The 14,703-nt window shown below is 49.0% G+C and overlaps 2 protein-coding genes across 5 annotated transcripts in view; one reads left to right on the top strand and one right to left on the bottom strand.

Annotated features, from left to right (window-relative positions):
- Nucleotides 1-14,703, bottom strand: part of LOC139061064 (E3 ubiquitin-protein ligase RNF217-like) — a 344,621-nt gene that overhangs the window by 207,209 nt on the left and 122,709 nt on the right. For 3 of the 4 annotated variants that reach the window (XR_011515155.1, XR_011515158.1, XR_011515156.1), the window contains exon 2: nucleotides 3,093-3,217. The gene's annotated coding sequence lies outside the window, so the exon portion shown is untranslated. Of the gene's footprint in view, nucleotides 1-2,763; nucleotides 2,987-3,092; nucleotides 3,218-14,703 lie in introns of those variants that run through there. The other variant, XR_011515157.1, reaches the window with a different exon arrangement.
- LOC139061063 (serine/arginine-rich splicing factor 4-like) overlaps nucleotides 529-14,703 on the top strand; it is a 174,898-nt gene continuing 160,723 nt past the window's right edge. The window contains exon 1 of the mRNA XM_070540511.1: nucleotides 529-2,755. The gene's annotated coding sequence lies outside the window, so the exon portion shown is untranslated. The remainder of the gene's footprint in view (nucleotides 2,756-14,703) is intronic.

The following is a 14,703-nucleotide window of genomic DNA, read 5'->3' as shown; positions in this document are numbered from 1 at the left end:
CCTGCGAGTGACAGAACACTTCACGACGGCCCGTCGTCCACTGACGACTCCGCTAACAGCCAGCTATAGGGCCGGTAGGCCTAGCTAGGCAGACGCCGCGGCCGACGGCGCTTACGATCCAACCCGAGCTCGTCGAACAGCGCTTATGTTTGCCAAAACAATTAACACTGTACACTTAGGTCGCCCGTAATTAAATACAATTGGTTTACTCGACGCAGTCGTTGCGAAGGGCAAACGTGCAAGCAAAGCGAGCAGCCTCGCTCAGACGGTCGGTGTGTGCTGTCTGCCCGCGAAATGCCCTCGCGTCGCGTCTCCTGATCTCGCCAGTAGCCTAGTCCTAGTGTACTAGGCGTTGCTTTGAATAACAGGCACACGTCGAGATAATTTTACTGAACTAGTAACCATTTCGTGTCGGAAACAAACTGCAGCAGGCAAGGAAAAAAAAAAAAAAACACTGCGAGAAACCGGCCAGCCAGCGCCGCCTCCGTGGAGGGAACGTCACATGCCAGGCGCGCTGTCATTGGCTGCGGCCAGACGACGGTGCGGTTGTCGGACGCGTCGGACGATGAAAATCTGCCCGGTTTGTCGCACGCCGGACGTCCGATCCGGCGCTCCGGCACGGCAAAACACCGCGATTCCGGCTGTCGTTCCGGCGCGTCGGACGCCGGATCGGACACCAAATCGTGCCGTGTGTCTCCCGCTTTAGAGCGCCTTCCAGAAAGGCCTACCTACACCGCACGCCAGCGCCTTTCGGTGATTACGCAAGCAGGCCACAAACGGCTACGTCACGCCCTCAAGACGCGGCAAATGTTCGAACCACGGCGGCGGCGGCCACCTGAAGGTTCGATACGAACGTCGTGATTCGGGCGCATGAAAGCAAAACACACAGTGAGACCGCAGCACGCGGTCTCAGACACAAGGGCAATGGCGCACCTGCCCTCAACGAACGAGGCGAAATCGATGAAAGATTAAAAGAAAAAAAAGGGCAAGCCGCAGGCCGGTTCAAGTGGGATCGCAATTTGGCAGCCTTTTCCGTCGTCGGATCACGCTCCCGTACTCTTCATCGTGGGCAGGCAAGGTCGCCCGGCTAGAGGCCGCGGCGCTGCTTTCCAAAACGGGCAGGTGCCACACGCCAACCGGCCGACGCGGAGGTGACGGAACACATAGTGTGCCAAACAAGCAGCGCGGCCACTCATGAAACGATGCGAGTGGGTAGATGGCGTCCGCTCTGCAGCCTGACGGAAAATTTCGCTCATAAAGTTGGCCAAAGCTGGCCAAAGCGACTATCTAGCCACGCTGTCATTATCTAATTTAGCAAATCAGGGAATTTCACTCCCGGCTTAGGCAAATGACGCAGCGTGGCCGCACAAAAGAAGCGAAATAAGTAAAGGACCAGTATGTGGCGCTCCCTAGCGTCGTGTACTGGCGGCGGTCCTTTTTGAAGCGCACGCTTGCTGCGCTATCCCGTTAGGCCTTCACAACGGCGGCTTTCGCCTTGAGCAGACGACGTTGAGAAAGTGAAACCAGAGCTTATGCAAACAGCTGGGAGATGGCGTTAGCTAACAACCTTGTGCCGCCGTTGAGTAAAGTTTGAACACGAAAGAAAAACTTGCTTCGTTCACCGCGTTGTAGGGAAGCTGCAGAGCCAGATGCAGGCAATCGTTTCGCGTACAATGTTTTTCCCACTTTAACGTCCTACTTGCCGCAATTTGCCGAGGAAAAATTACAATGAGACCTACATTTTGGGAACTTAGTGAAAGCGGAGTGCGCCGTCCGTTTTCCCGCTCTTTTTTTTTTTACCATCCACACTCACCCTCCGATGCCGCGTTGTGTCGTGACGTCATGTTGTCGTCACGGACGTAGGCGGAGGACGAGGAGGTGGGGAGAGCGCGCGCCGCCGTTTATGGTGAAGTGTTGCATGCGCAGTTTTTATTCAGCCTGTCCCAACGGGGCGTGGAAGCGGCGCCGGCGGCGAAAGCGCGCATGCGTGGGGGGATCGGCGCCTGTGCACGGATGGCTGCTGGCCGTTCGCTCGCTGTGGTGGCGGGGAAGCGGCGCTTGCGGCGGCAGCGGTACTCGGCCGACGCATTTGGGAGACCGTGCGCGGCAGACTACGCGAGCACCGGCCGAACGCTGCGGGATGGTCTAGCCTAGCGCCTGCGCGCGTTGCGAAGTTTGTCTGGGCCTGTGCGCGAGCGTCGAAGAGAAATTTCGATCGACTACGACCGTGCGAGCGCGCGTTTTTTCGTCTGCGAGGCGTTTGGGGCGCCCGAAAAGCGTCGTCTGCACACACCTGTTGCCAGGTGCCGGAGGGCGCGATCGGTCTTTTGCGCGGAGGAGTGCGCGAGATTGCGCGGGACGCCCTGTGGTGCTTCCGTCTGCCAGCCACCGTGCGGAAGGATTGTGTCGTCTGGAACTTCTCTCAGGAGTTTTTTCTGTCGTCTGCATCGGAGGAACAGCGTTTTGTCTAGCTTATTTTTCGGCACTCTTTTTTTTTCCTTCATCAAAAGTGAAACATTTGGAGCACAGTTTGTAGTGTTGGAAAGTCGGTGAACGTAGCGCGCATCAATGATTGAAAGCTGTGGGAAAGACCTTCCATGAGACAGTGAAACAATTTTGTCCAGCATCCAGTGACGTTACGAAAAGACTGACTGAGAGCGGCTGACTGAAACGACAACTTCTACCTCCTCCGGACTTCACGACAGCGGGCTACAGCTGCATCGTCGCTGAATCGGAATCAAGCTCATTGTACACTGTAAGTGGCGCACGTTGAATAGTTACACGTCATATGTCACTTTCGCGCAGTTGTCACCAAAAGCACTCCGCGTGATCCCTACGATTACGTACGTTGGTTTCTCTCATGACGAAGAAGTGTTGGTGTAACATTTAAGATACCGCCCTAATATAAAAGATCATCCCTAGTGATGGCCGGAGGCACGCCTATAAAAAGCAGACGAAATCGTTTAAGTTGTCTGGAGAACGTCACCTGCGATAGGCGGCAGCAGACGGCATTTAGGGAAAACAAAGGACGCCAAACGCACGAATACAAATAAAAAAGGAAATGCGACCCAAAGAAAGAAACTTTCACTCACGATGCGTACAGCTGTCGCACGGAAAGATTGTTGTTCAGATGACGTCGGCTTCCAACAAACGACTCCTGCTTCCTTGTGCGAGAGGCTTCGCGCGATGGCCGTCTACAGATTTTGCGTCCACCGATCTGTGAAGCATAAACAGCAGCGGTCCAGTATAAGTTTCTTGAGCGCGTGAAATACATGTTGACTTAGTAATCCTTACAGTTGTCCTTGATCACGACGAGTGCTCTGTTGAAACACTTGCAAGCTGTCACACTTACAGCATATAGACTGCATGCGTGTCACGCCTAAAGGGACTATCCGATTCGTATTCCAGCGTTGCTAACAACTCAAGCATTGTGTGAAAGTTTGCGTGCTATAGCTTCACGGGCACACACAACTATACGCATCGATGTGGTACACCAGACGCTTTTTGCTTGCGCTATAACAATTTTAAAAGGTGCCTACGGCAGTCATCGCAATTTTATTCCTTCAACCGGATTGTTGAAAACGCCGGAAACACTTGCACAATACATCGAAATGCGTTACTGAATAATTCAGAAAATTTCATTCAGTAAAACTTCGCGGTATTACTTACGGCACATATATGACAATTTACGAATTGCAGCCGATGAAATTGCAAGGCACATACACCTGGAACGAAAACTGAGAATGGTAGCGGTTTCGCGATATTAAAGGCGCAGTGTTCCAGTTATTATTAAACGAACCGAAGCTTTATGTCTTGAAGCGCAAAAATAACTGGAACGCCAATGTATTGCGCCGCACACTTCGGGAGCGAATATCTTTGAAACCGTAGTGTCATCCTGAAAATTCGTTACAAGCGAACACCCCTTCCCAACTCATAGGCTACGGTTCCTATATTGCAATATGTGCTGCATACTTAGCTCACAACTTTAATAGTTAAATTGTGCTATGTGGCACAGGTAACTTCAAAAAAAAATTCTGTATATAGCAAAAAAAAACTGGTATATAATGTGTTCTGACTATTAAGATGGCGCACGTCAACCAAACTTCGAGCGGTGGTATCGACTGTGACTGCGACTACGGATGTGTCTTGGCTAGTTGATGTTCCCGACTTCACTTGCCGCGCTACGCACTGTAGAATAATTTACATCCTTAAATGAGAATGTGTCTACAATTCACAGCCTTACATTCCTTTTTGACGTAAGAGAGTGAGTTAGAGACATATTTACACCCTTATTCGTGATCACTTCTTTTTTATTATACGGGCGCAAATCATTTTACAGTGCTTCCGAAGTTTGATAGATCTTTCACATCCTCCACCAAGGCCGCGATTGGCGCCAGTCAACGCACCGTAGGTCAGGGTTATAAACACGTGCACACAAATACCCAAGAAAATTGAAAGAAGGAGCAGCCTTAACAGTATAGCTCAAATGGTAGAGCAGCATACATGACGCATGCGGAAGCACTTACCTTTGTCTTGCCTGCCTGTGTGCCTTGTCTTTTGTTTGCATTAACTTTTTCCTATCCAGCGGAAGCGTGCATTTGGCTTGTGCGGGTGGCAAGTTGATTCTTCCTTTATTAATAATGTGAAGTCTATCGTAAATTTAGAGCTCATCTATGATTCTATGGTTCAGTAAGTTAAACGAATGCCGATTTCCTTCAGTGTTTCATTAAGTTCGTTGTCTATATTATTTCTGTTTTAAATCGAGCCCACCCCCCTCCCCCCTTGGTTGTTCTCGCTGATTTCTGTTAACTCAAGGCACAATGGGTATATTTCGCTTAGGAGAAGGAGAAAAAAAGTGAATGGATAAGAGAAATCTGCTACGTCAGAGCACAACGCAAAGGTGAATTAAGACGCAAACAGCGACAAAGCCCTCAAATTCCACGGTCACCCTCCGACGTCATAAATTTCGTCAATGACCGACCCCGAGGATGGTTAAGACTGCATTCTGCGTAAGCAAGGACATTTACCTGGCCGAAACAGCATACTCAAGTGGGTAGAAAGTTCAAACTCTATGCGGAAGGGCGTGGTTCAAGTGCAGCAACATTTTATATATATATATATATATATATATATATATATATATATATATATATATATATATATATATATATATATATATATAGATATATATATATATCGCGAAATATGGGATGTCGGGCAATGACGTGTTTGCTGTCATATATATCTCGGCCAAGTTCACCTTCGAGCAGCTGTTTTCTCCGCTGTTAGTTCATATCTTTCCGCGCAGAATAAATTCAGAAGACGCTGTAAAGGAGCGGCGTTGCAGTATATACTGATTTAATGTCTGCCGATATGATAATTAATTTAGGCTCAGCGACGAACAACGTAGCTGGAATGACTTATAGAACAACGTATTAGAACGAACGCATACTTTAGAAGGTCGTTCACTCTGTACCTGAACTTAACACGAATCTGCAATTGGCATTTACTTTCTAACGAGAGCTAGAGCTTAACATTTGGTAGGAAGTTACCAGAACTCGCAGGCGCTATCGTCAGGAATTCGATACCACGTGACGGCAAACAAACGCTCACTTATTCATTGACGCATTAGAAGCTTTTATTTCAGTATTAATACTTCCCTTCATGTTACATATAATCATTAGTTCACGTATGCCAAAGAACAAGTCAGCTCACAAGCAACCTTTCTGAATGTTCTACGTTTGTTGTATTGAGAAACGTTCACGCAAGCAGTGTAGTGATAAGTATCAACACCGGACCCCGGGCATCGCTATCATGGCTATTGGTTCAAACAAGGTTTGGCGTGGTCTGTCGTAGTTTTGTGTCGTGTTAAGTAAAACGCTGCACCTTACAATAGTAGAAACAGTAACACAACGTCCGGAATGCTAAAAATTTTGCTGATTTCAAAAGATGCCGGTCAATTGCCATTGGTTTTGATGACGGTTGGTGGGCTAATGACCACTATCATATCGTCCGCGCATACGGTCGCCGAAGAAACCACTGACATCTCTCTTTCTGCGGCCAGACGATGAACGAACTGATCAGCGCAGACATGCTATAGCGTGCACTTTTGAATGCATTTGCTGTGGCCACACACTGCATTTAGCCTACTCGAGGACGAAAGACAGTCTGTAATAACTGGTTATAACGACTCTCACCATACTTAACCCCCTCCCTGGCGTCTTGTTATTGTCGGACTGTTATCGCGGAAGTTACCTGCGGGATTTAACGAGTTCTGCAGGAAGCGAGCTACGAGGACGAAGCTTGCGACTTCCTTCTTCGGTCATGGCTACGAAAACCCAGTACGTGTACTTTTTTTTTCTCCCCTGTAACCTGACAACGAGACGAGAGAAATCGTTATTTCCGGCGATGGGCCTTCGTGAAAGACAAGAACATATCGTGCGAAATGACGCGGTCCTTATCACGCTGTTCGATCGCACTTTTGTGGTCGCGAAACACCGGGTAATATAAATGTCGTTATAGGCAAGCTGTAATACATAGCATGTATGCTTTGAGCTTCGGCTCCGCAGCTGCGGGAAGATATACTGCGGTGTCCTGTGCAGGAGGGCTTCGTTCTTTTTTTTTTTACGACGCCACAACACCGTCCGAGAGAAGGGCTTTAAAGCGCACGGAGTGTATATATACGACCGACGTAAACACAAGCTCTCCGCGCAAGAGACTGCGCCAGGAGGTAATTAAGGCCTACGATAGACAAAAACAAGCGGACGAAACGAAGAAAAAAAGTGAAAAGAATCATGAACTGGCAGAGCGTGCTTCGTCGGCTCGAAGTAGCGACTGCTTCTGACGGGCTAAGAGATGGCTTACAAATATATATACACACACACACACATGGAGGTAAGGTGATCATTAGAGGGAAGATTAACTGGTCCCGCTTTAACCACGCTTCTACGCCGCGAGAACTCCTTCAAGCTAGTACTGCGTTTACTGCTATAGCAAGCGCTGGACTTACTATCAGTTCACTCCCTAACCCGAACAGTCATCATCATCGTCGTCGTCCTCGTCATCATCATATCTTTATGTCCGCTGGCAGGAAGGAGACCTCTCCCAGCGATCTCCAATTACCCCTGTCTTAATTGCGCTATAGGTGATTGAAACTTGCGCCATAAATTTCCTAATTTTGTCACCCCGCCTAATTTTCTGCCGGCCTCGACTGCGTTTCCCCTTCCTTGGCACCCATTCTGTAAATCCAATGGTCCGCCGTTTATTTGCCCTACGCATTACATAACCTGCCCGGCTCCATTTTTTTTTCTCTCGATGTCAACTGTAGGATATCGGCTACATCCCTGTTTGCTCTCTGATCCACGCCGCTCTCTTCCCGTCTCTTAACTTTACGCCTAACAATTTTCGTTCCATCGCTCTTGTCGCGCTCTTTGGCCTGTTCGCGAGCTTCCTTGTTAACCTCCAAGTTCCTGCCCCGTATGTTAATTAGCATCGGCAGGACTCAATGATTGTGCGCCTTGCTTTTCAACGAGAGTGGCGAGTTTCCGGTCAGGATTTGGTAATGCATGCAGCGCGCACTACAAGCCATTTTAATTCTTCAGTAAATTTCCTTCTCGTGATTACGATCACCTGTGAGTAATTGAACTAGATAAGCGCGATGCTGCACGGAGAGGTTCACTGGCGATCATGAATTCTTGTTCCCTTGCCAGGCTATTGAACATGACATTCGTCTTCAGAATATTAATCTTCAATCCTACTCTTACACTTTCACGGTGAAGGCGCTCAATCATTAGTTATACAGCACATTGCCCGAGCTAGATACAGTCGAACAGCTTTATAACGAAGTGTTCGGTGCCTATAAAATAATTCGTTCTACAGGTAACTTCGTTGTAGAAGGTGGCGCACCGCACAGCTCACAGCAGAGCCGGAGCTGATTCATTTCCTTCGTCGTACAGGTTATTTTGTTGCAGAGGTGTCCGTTATAGAGGCCCATGGACTGGAGTAGGACGTCGGGTGCTTGGCGGGGGAAGGGGGTGCACCGACCGTTAACTTCAGCGCGCAATGATTGGATAGCGCTCGGAGCCGGTATTGGGCAGGTGCCAATCATCATCGCCGGCTCTCAAGCTACGTCGAATTCAGCGCGCACTGAAATTGACAGTCCACTTGGTGGACACTCACACTATGCCCCCCCCCCCCCCCCTGGTAATTAATTACACGATCAGTGGCATCTCTTACTCTAGACATTGATAAATGTACTTCGGGGCCACATTGAACTGTAAACGAACACAGTTTGTGACTCATAAGCCATCGCCACATAAATGCAAGGGCTCCCCTTCCAAACTCCTTCACGCGAAACGTCACAGCCGTTCACGATGATTTCCCGCTGCGAGACCTCGATCGTGCGAGAGAGACAGTGCTACGTCTATTCGGCGATGCAGCGATGCCGAAACCACGTGAAAAAGGCAAGGGAGCTGGGTCGTCGTAGTGTAAGGCCTGCGCGACTGTAATGCGATAGCGTTAATAGGCTCGGGCAGCGTTACAAGCCACGCTAACTTTTTTCTTTTAGTTTCGTTTTCAGTACAGTGGTTCTGGCGAAATGTCTTCGACCAACACTGAACGGGAAGTGACGAGTGTCATTTGCTGGATTTCTAGCAAAAACAGAGGTGGAGGAAGTAGAAGCTTTGCGCGCGGCTTATGATTTCGACACGCTCTTTCTCAGAAAGCTTTGCAGTTGAAGGGAAAAAAAAATTGTCTTGGAGCATCGATAGAACCCTGGAATGACGCTTTTTGCTTTCTCCTTATCCATCTGCTTAGCAGGCTGTGGAGAGAGAAACAGCGTCTGCCTTTAGTGTTGAACGTGCCTAACCCGCTTTATTTAGTTATCCTGCAGAATAACTTAAGGTTTAACATTAGCTGTATTCCGTAGTGTTGTCTACAAGCGCATTCTCCTGGCCTGCACAATTCTCGGCGGGCAGTCAAAGAAGCGCTTAAAAAAATTAATATTGCGCGAAATACTCAGGTACAACAGTCGCCCGTATAGAGCTTCTATGTGACGTAATTCACTGTATCTGCAGTAGACGCCACGTGATGCGTATAGGCGGTATAACCGGTGCACTATTAAAGTTACCCAATGGGTGCCAAGGGGACGGGGGAGCACAGTCGAGGACGGGACAGAATTAAGTTGTCTGTAGAAATTAAGGAATTTGCAGACTTATAATAAGATCGAATCATCTGGTGAAAGACTAGGAGCAATATGAGATCGGGTGGAGAGGCCTCCGTCGTTCAGTGGACATAATTAGGATGATGATGATGATGATGATGATCTGCAACTGATTATGTTGATTGTGCCGATGGTGACAGCGAGCTACAAAACACCAGCCCTACTCACGAAGCACTGGAATGAGCGTAACGGAAAGTCGAACACGCCTAATTCCTACATCGATCGCGCTGCGGACAATGTTAGAGCTCCGGCGAAGAATCGCAAAGCACGACTATTTGATCCAGAACGCATAAATACAGCAGTAAGGGCATCTATATATGTTCTCCGTAATCTAAGAGCGAATTACACGTCATCTCTTAGGTTTCTGTGAAGCACACAGACGTGTCGATGTAAGACAGCGCTATATTCCGGTTTAAGCCACGGAAGTTGGTACTGCAATTTACACGCGGACTCGGCAGAACGCACGAATGGCATTCGAACTTTTGTGTTCAGAAAAGGAAAAGTACCACATAGCATGAAGGCCAGAACTGTATCTAATTCACTCTTAACGTTCAAAACGACCCGTAAGTTACCTGGCAGAACTGTCCCAGTTGCACGCGGCGTCAATGCAGCTTAAACTTGTTCGCTGTTTTCTTGGTTTATGTGATGTTTAAACCAACAGCATCAGACAATAGAATTCTGCACATTGCACCTGACCTTTAATGCAGCATTACTGTTTGAGAGAGAAAAATAAAGACATGCAGGTCCAACGCAGTGTTGGAATCTAAACGACTCGCAGTGTCCTTGAGTGAGTGAGGTAGCAGCAGTATAGCTGATGACACCTCCACGACCTCGTCGCCTGTGTAGCTGTTGGCTGGGAGCCTACATGCAAGCGCTGTTTTAAGGTGGTGATAATTAGCACCGATATTTCGACCGCTATTTATCGCGAAATTTGGTGAGTAGCCGTCTTGGTTCCCAATCGCGCTAGAAGTCGTGGCGCATTCCTGCTCTTTTTTTTTTTGTCACGCTCTCATGTACCCATGTTGGCACGCACGAAGCCTGCTTGCATCTTTAATATAGTGAACGCTTTTTTCCTTTTATTTTAACACAACAGACATTTTTTTTTTCCATTGCATGTTGTGAGACACGTATACAGCAACAAGTTATAAGGCACGGTGGCGTGCCCGTGGTAGTATTATCTCACGCCAAGCATGTAAACTGCATTAAGCATTGTCGTTGCCTTCCACTTGTACGCAATATATAAAGGGTGTTTTTCGAAGCGTGCTGTAATAAAGACTGTGCTTACTAGCTTGTTTAGCTAAAAGGTAGGCGTGCCGTGTAATGCGCTCGGACATGCTATATGTATCTGTCTGCTGAAGCCAAAATTTATTTACGAAATTGATTAGTTTCACGTCATCAAGTCTTGCCGGAAACGTGGGCTGTCGGCTAGTCTTTCGCCATCTTGTCTTCCACGTGTTATAACTTGTCGAAAATTCAAAATTGCAGTCTATGTATACCCTGAAACAGCGCTTGAAAGTAGGCTCCCCACTCTTGGCTGTCTGTGTAGAATACAGACAAGTATGTTGTTTAAAGGTGCGTGCACAAAGTAGCGCGAAAAATATATAAACGAATTCATTTAAAGCTTTTAGAGGGGGCGATATTCGCGACCGCCGCGCCACCTGTACACAGCACGAGAAATCGGGGACGGAATGCGCCGGGGATGCTGTGTTGGCTGATATGTGCAATGCCTTACTTTAGAGCGCAGCCCTGCGGCGGCGAGCGGTGGCGGCGTAATCGAGCGAACAAGCATAGCGAAAGATGAAAGAGCGAACGTGGAGCGGCAGATGAAAGACGCGAGCCGGGAACGGCGCGGACCAATGAGAGCGGCCCCTTCAGTGACGTGCGCGCTGGAATATGGTGTCATGCGGACCCTCCCGACCGCTCGATGCGTACTCGTATCTGGTCTCAGTCGGACCGCTCGTTTCGTATACGATCGTCTGCTCGCGTCAGCTCTCGCTCGCGCTTGTTTGGTCGGCTTGATTTGGTGTCGTTTGCGCTTGTTTTGAGTTTAATGGTTTGCGATTGTTTTGTAATCTGATTGCATGCGCGGCGCGAATCGTGTAGTACTTCCTGGAAGCCACGCTGCAACCGGCGATTACACTGGAACCTTCGCCGAGTCACGTACAAAAGCCGACGCGCTTGACCCGCAGATAAAATTTTCGACGATTGCCCACTCTGCTACATGCCTCTCTCGACTTGTTTGCCTCAATATATCGTGTTATGAAAGCACGTATAGAGCTGCGCTCAAATTTTGCATTATAGAGTATCGTAATCGTCGGCGAATTGTTTTTTTCTTAAATGGGCGGGGCTTTAAATTATGGGGTTTTACGTGCCAAAACCACTTTCTGATTATGAGGCACGCCGTAGCGGAGGACTCCGGAAATTTCGACCACCTGGTGTTCTCTAACGTGCGCCTGAATCTAAGTACACCGGTGTTTTCGCATTTCGCCCCCATCGAAATGCGGCCGCCGTGGCCGGGATTCGATCCCGCGACCTCGTGCTCAGCAGCCCAACACCATTACCACTGAGCAACCACGGCGGGTTGGGCGGGGCTATGTACAACGGGAGATCCGTTTCGCGAGCAGTTATGAGACTGCAAATCACGCTTTTCGATGTTGCACGTTGCTCAGCGTAGACAAATCCTTGGACGCTTGCAAGGAGAGGTCTGTCTGCGTGCAGTATCATTATGCGTCCACACTTATCCCGTGGGCGTTTCTATAGGTTGGTGGACACTGTGGGCCAGAACAGCGTATCGAAAGCGCGCGTATGGTGAACCAGTTTGCTGTAGTTCGTAGTTACTTCCATATCATTTCAACGCTCTCTTTTCTTATCAACCACGCCGAGTGCCCCGTTCTGGCTGCGCATACTTGAAAACGAATTAATTTCTGGGATTTTACGTGCCGCCAAACCACGGTCTGATCACAATACGCCCGCCCGCCTAGAGAATTTTGACCGCAGAGACTTCCTTAATCTGTGCGTAGAGCTAAGTACGCCAAGTGCGTTTCTTTATTTGGTGCCCATCGAAGTGTGGACGCCGCGGTCGGGATCCGAACCCGTGACTTCCTGCGTATCACTTGAACGCCATAGCCGCTTAGCGGGTAGGTCGGTAAATATGGGCACCGTACAAGCCCATAGCATGCGACGAAAGGAGTGGTATGTGTAGTGTACCGTTATAAAATACACCCCGCGGACTAGATGCCATAGTAAAAGCTAACAAGCTTACGGTACCGCCGGCTTGCAACGTGTCGCCCTTCTGCCGCAGGTTGGTGTAAATTCCGTGCACTCCCTGTCTGAGAGGAACGCGGAGCTGACGTCCCTAATTCGGGTTCGTATAGGTTCTTCGTCCGGGTGCAGCAAGCTTTTTGGGCTAGTTAAACAACGTGAACGAGTCAGCGCTATGCAACTGCAAGATGTATCAGAAGAGGCAGACGCTCCGCGGAAGCTGTCACCTTTGTCTGGGGAAAGCAGTTCGTGCATGTGTATGCCGACCGGGCCTCCTCAAATCACTGTCGCGTCAGATACACGTCCAATTCCTGAAGAGCGCCTTTTCTTTATGGACACTGCCACCAATGAAATTGCATTTTCTTCCAAGCGCACAAATGAAAAAAAAAAGAAAAAAAAGGAGTCGCAGCTCCGGGCGTCCGTCGTCAGACGCAACCCCTCGCAGGTTTCTCTTAAAGGTTACTGGAAAAAATCCAGAATGGCATGGTCCTCTGCGTGCCCCTCAATGTTGTAGTACAGTCGGAAAGCCGTGATGAGTGTTGTCGTCACGGCGCCGACAGACCAGGTGCGCATGCGTGTGGAACGTGGTGAAATATGTCTATTATAATTCGTAATCAACTGTCTTTAAACGATATTCTAGTCGACATAAAGAGAAAAGAAAAAGATGGAGATGGGCAGGGCCATGTAATGCGGAGGGTAGATAACCGGCGGACCATTAGAGTCACAGAATGGGTGCTAAGGGAAGCGAAGCGTAGTTGAGGACGGCAGAAAATTAGGTGGGGCGATAAAATTAGGAAATTCGCAGGCACAAGCTGGAATCAGCTATAGCGCAATACAGAGGTAATTGGAGATCATTGTAGGCAATTGCAGGGAACACATAAAATACGACGACGACGATGATGATGATCATGATCTTTAGGCCTTCGTTGTTGGCTTCATTACTTGTTACGAAAATTGAGCCCCTCGGTCTGGGCCTTCTCGGTTCCCCCAGGGCTTCTCGCTCAAGCCTTAAGATCTTGGTATTTCGCAAGGCATCTAAAGCGACAAACCGCCTTTATCGACCTGCACCACTGATGTTGGCCTTGGGCCAAATATTGTTGTACTTGCTATTATTGCGGGGGAATAGCCGACGACCTAACAACATTAATTCCGCCATCGGCGTTCGTCTTGCAGTACCGCTTCGTGCGTACTCGAGGAGGAGGTAGTGCGCATCTTCATATCATATGCGTGGGTCCCGCAACGTCACCGCGTAGTGACCGAACCCTTTCTAAGCTACATAGAAAGTGCCGGGCACGTGCTGTACTAAAGCCGATAACTGTGCCATAAACTTGGAGCGTTTCTCTACTCGCTTATATTTGACGGAACCGACAGTTTGAAAAAAGAAAGGCACAGAATTGAAGGGAGACTAAAGATGGCCGCTATTCCTTTTCGCTGTCTATTTAGCCCCGTCTATACGGCTGGTATTGGACCGTAGCCACTGCGCTCTGTCGACACTTTTCCGTGGGGCTTACGCGTATACGCACTAATGCCTCTTGAAAGCTACGTATCTTTCAAATCGCTCGTGAGTAATACGTGAAGTCCCGCATGCTTCGGGATCTTACAGCTGCCATTTCACGGCACCGAGAAAAAAAAAGAAAAAGAGCATCTCGTCTCACGGCGCAAACCGAACGTCGCGGGATCTCGTTACACGCTCGCAGGACGCGCTCGACCCGGCATATGGGTAACCATACCGCGACGCCGCCGCGCGCCTTTTCCCGCCACTTTCTCCGTCATCGCTTATGCATACGCGCGACCCGGCCTTGAGAGGGCCAACGAGGACGCTCTCGGCTCCTTGACGAAAGTTCGTTCACTCGACGAGATCTACACGACAGCGTCGTCCCTTTCTGCAGACCCCCGCGTTACCGTATACGCCCACGCCTCGCAGGCTTTCTTTTTGCCGCTCAGGACTATGTATAAAAGCTCTGTATACGCGCCATTAAAGCCGCATCATGCCGCGTGCAGAGGAAAAAATAGGAGAGAGAGCTCGCGCGAGCGCGACGTGGACGCAAGTTTACTTTTCGCTTCGCTGTGTGCCATTTAGTATATACATATACACGCGGGAAAACGCAGGTGAACCCATACAGCGACACACGCATGGGCGCGCGCTTTTCCACTTTCGTATAGCGTCTCTTAACCCCCGTATTCAGAAATGCAACTTAAGTTGAAGCCCATGCTTGACTTGA

This window comes from Dermacentor albipictus, chromosome 6 (genome assembly GCF_038994185.2).
Source record: "Dermacentor albipictus isolate Rhodes 1998 colony chromosome 6, USDA_Dalb.pri_finalv2, whole genome shotgun sequence".
NCBI lineage: Eukaryota > Metazoa > Arthropoda > Arachnida > Ixodida > Ixodidae > Dermacentor > Dermacentor albipictus.
Note: the sequence above shows the minus strand (reverse complement) of the source record. Positions and strands in the feature narration are given on the sequence as shown.